Source organism: Rhea americana, unplaced genomic scaffold (genome assembly GCF_003343005.1).
Source record: "Rhea americana isolate MKP2758 unplaced genomic scaffold, rheAme1 scaffold_234, whole genome shotgun sequence".
Taxonomy (NCBI): domain Eukaryota; kingdom Metazoa; phylum Chordata; class Aves; order Rheiformes; family Rheidae; genus Rhea; species Rhea americana.
In genome coordinates, this window is record NW_028186351.1 from 278,942 (window position 1) to 283,176 (window position 4,235).

General features: G+C 41.7%; 1 protein-coding gene across 1 annotated transcript in view; it reads right to left on the reverse strand.

Moving 5' to 3' along the window:
- SRSF4 (serine and arginine rich splicing factor 4) overlaps positions 1-4,235 on the reverse strand; it is a 16,268-nt gene that overhangs the window by 8,284 nt on the left and 3,749 nt on the right. The gene's annotated exons all lie outside the window — the stretch shown is intronic.

Here is a 4,235-nt window from a genome sequence, read left to right on the forward strand (position 1 = left end):
AAAAAAAAAAAAAAAAAAAAAGACCGCCCCCCAAATTGCACAGCCCAGAAGTGAATGCAATAGTGACCCACCTGTCAAACATGAGCAATACTGCACCCTATGATCTAGGAACATGAATCAAGAACGTTTAGAAGCATAGTTTGACACCACAGAAAGCCACAGTTGCTGACACAGCCTTAACTACAGCAATCTGAACCTGCTSTTATGATGGTAGTACAAGTAAATCTTCCAAATGTCTACTATTACTACTTCATATGTGGCATAAAACTACTTACTAAAAATGTCAATGCAATTTACTTGAGATAACATGAAGCTACACCATTTTCTGTTCATGTATCAAAAAAGTAAAAAAAAATGAAAAAAAAAAACACGCAAGAGTAGCTGCCCTTATTCTAAGCAATTCTAGTAGACTAAACCTCCTGAATGGTGTTTTTCTTTTTAAATCAGAAATGAAAGGAAAAAATATAACTTTCTAAAATCACATGCTGTCCCAAATAAAAGGAAAAAAGTCATTCCCCTCCTCCCATTCCCCTCCTCCTTTTGGCCGTTCCCCTGTGTACGAAGGTTTCTAATGCCACAGAATTCCTTCTCACTGGCTCTGCACACTCCTCTCTGCGCTGGCGTGCCAACAGCGGCACAAATCCCTTTTCTATGGCATTCACAAGGCGCCAAAGTTTTTCCCAATACGTAAGAACGGCTGGTGCTGGAGAACTGGTGGAGCCCTAAAGCATGAAACCCGTGTACTCAAAACCAACATCCCCCTTCACCAACATATACTGGAAACCTGTGAAACATAGAGGAGTGGTGGCAGTCCACAGTCTAGCTGAGCCTGGCCAGTACCTTAACTATCATTTTGCACATTCTTAGAATAAGAGATCTATTTAAAGTATTGTCCCGCTTCCCCTCCCCCCCCCAAAAAAGGCGCAAGCTTGACAGCTTTCTTAATTCTGTTTTACAGAACTGCTTCATACGGAGAGATGCTGTGAAAGTGAACTCAGCTCTCTGCACCTCCTCCTCCCTCCAGAGCTTCTGGAAGGAGATCAGGTGGCAGCACCACCACCAACACAAGTCACCACCAAAGAGCAAACACATGCAGACTTGGTTGTTGGCTTCAGCCTCACTTGGAAGAGGGAATGCAATACTTTCAACCCTAAAAGCGCTCAAAAGGTAAATAGTGAACTTCTCTGAGGCATTCAGTCCAAGGAAAGCTGCCCCTTGAGCTGTACCTGCCTGTGCTGTGATCGGAAAGGTGAGCTTATCAAGGAAAAGCATCTTCAGGTCACTTGAAACTTAACACTCATTTGAACACATTGCTGAATGTACTGAAGATCTGGTCATGACTTTTTTGGTAGTAATATTTAAGTTTCTGTAGTAACAACAAACATCTGAGAATCTCTTTGGTCTTCTAGCAGAACCAAATGCTCTATTTAAGACACAACAGATAAAAATTTCACCATATTCACTGTAATATTAGTAAAGCAAGAAAATCCACAAATCCACTGGAATTATAAAAAGGTGAATTTCCAATGATCTTTTTTTGTCATCTAGGTGCACTGGATATCACTATGTTTAACTTCAATTTGATTTTCAAAGGCACTTAATACCAATCACTTTCACTGAAGTCAATGGGCAGTAAATACCTGTAAATACCAATGGGCAGTGGGGGGGGGGGGGGGGGGGAACACCGCTTTCCCTTAAGCAACAAGCACAGATGTTTGAACCTAACTAGAGCAAAGAATTGAAGCATGAAGATTTTAGTTTTGATCTTTGTTCCTCAATCTGATGGAGAAGACACATCCCTCCATCTTGCAAAGGTTTTATGAAGCTGAACCTGCAAATTCTTGAAAGCCAGTTAGAGTGATGGAGGGCAGATAAGTACACGGGTAAAAATATTTTTTTTAAGTTGTTGAGACTGCAAATTGATTTCACCATAAAGGAAAGCTTCCAGCTCTTAGAATTATTACTCTCAGCTTTTAGTATGTTTTCAGAAGATAAAAAAAAGTAGGCTGAAATGTCCAATTGTCTGGTCACCTAATAATTTGTTATTGCCATGCATGGCTCCAGCTGTCAATACAGTTCTGAGCAGGAACAAGAAAATTTTGAAAACTAAGAGCAAGCAGTTAGAAGTTGCAACTCAAAGGGAGAATCCAACAAAAACTGAGGTTTTATTTTCCCATCCTTTTCTCAGGTAAACACTGCTTAAAGACTTTGAATTGCAAGCTGTAATTACAATTACCAGCAATAGAGACCTAAGCTAGGCTTTTAGGACTCTGAAGGTATCACATTCCACTTTCATTCTCCCGCTCAAGCTTTTCAGCTTAACTTCACCAACTGCTAAAATACTGAATGGCTAATCTCCTTCAGGCTGAACATTTAAGACAACCCACACTTTCCAGAAGAAACTGAAAGAATCTCTTAAGTCACACACTGTGCAGTAATTTTTAATCATTTGCTAAGCACTGCTAAAAATAAGTTGTGGAAAAAGGATCAGAGACCAAACAAAGCAAACTGCAAAGCACCTCGACAAAAGCGCAGTGCAAGATTATCCCAAGTAGAGAGACATAATATCTGATAGTTTAAGTAGATTTTTGTCAAACTAGAACTTTAAATACAAACTAACAATAGCTTGTTGAAAGCATTTCAGAATATACAATCAAAAGGCACTAAATTTCTGCATTAATCCAAGAAATATACATTAAGCTTCATCTAACCCACAGCTGAGGCAATTCACTATAGAAGCAGCAAACAGCAAGGTGAATGACAACTCAATCCTTTAAGACTCCTATGATCCTGTGCTTATCTATAATTTCTGAACTGTCTCCCCCCAGCAAAGTTACGCTTTGTTTCAGAGCCGAAGTCATTTTTGCTTCAGGTTCAGAGCATCCAGATTTTAGATAGAGGTAGGCTGCGTCCTCTTTCTCGGCCCCAATACATCCTAGGTACGATTAAGATCCTAGAAATCTGATGCTCCAGGTTGGGCCAGTCGCAAGCACACAGACAAGCTGCCTGCTGCATCCACACCACATCCCCACGAACAACAACTTCAACTGCTGAGCTTGGAGCATAGTGCTGGTCAATAACAGATCATTTTCAATACAACAGGAAAACAAGTCTGTTAGCTGCACTGGTCATGTCATTTGGCACTTCTACAGCTGCTAATAAAAGTTTGTTTTATAAACAACTGTCTGTGAAGTACTTCTGTTTCATTTGRCATTTTTATACCATAACAGGAAAACTAACTGCACAGAACACTCTCACAGGCACAGACTGGAACTGGAAAACAGAAGCCTCAAGTATTTCAGTTATGGGCAGTCTTCAGTCCTACCTGAAGCTCTGTTGGTTAAAACACTGACACAAGCACACCTGTTTGTTTTAAGAATGGCTTTTATTCACTTTATGAACTTAATATACATCAACCTACAAGTAAAAACAGCATTAAAACAAAATKAGCTTCTTTCTGCACTAAGGACTAACTCTTGTGAGAGACTCCTCTTCTCCACTTCTAAATCAAAAATAGTAATTGGCTGTTCTGGCTAGTAATAAAATCCGTATTCCACTCAGTCTCCCTAAAGCAAGACTTCAAGTTGGGTTTCTTGTAAAGTAAAAATACCAACACTTGTTAGGCTGGTAGTTCAAGTGTTGGAAAAATCATAATTTGTTTTCTCTTGAAAATCCATACTTGAATGTCTTGGGCAAGTCCTAGTGGAGCAGGATCCAAAACCATCTAGGTACAGCAAGACTTCAGTCACTAGAATGGCACACATATATAAGTACACATTATATTAACACTTCAGCATGACTTTGGAGGARGTTCACCCACACCAGCTGCTATGGACAGGTCCCGTCCTGCATGCCCCACTCCCAGCTATGAACACCCTCGAGGGCTGCTGTTCTCTAAACTCAAAACTAACGAGCACCTGCTAACAAAGCTGGGCAGGTACTTGTGCCACAGCACCTGCAGCCAACCCTGCGAGCATGGGTCTCGGCACCTGCAGCCGTGGGGCTGGGGGGATATTGGGGAAGAGGCTCTACAGCTCATCCTTGGGTGCTCACTGCTGGGTGCAGGGCAAAACAGCAGGGGAACCACCGCAGGAGACACCATCTCCCTCAAAGTTCAAGTTGGACCTGTGCATCCTGCCCACCCCACCCCAAACACAGCTAAAGACCCTGGGGAACCTGACTCCCCCCACTCCCAAAGCAGACCACAGCATCCTGTCCTCCTGCCCCCTGCCAGG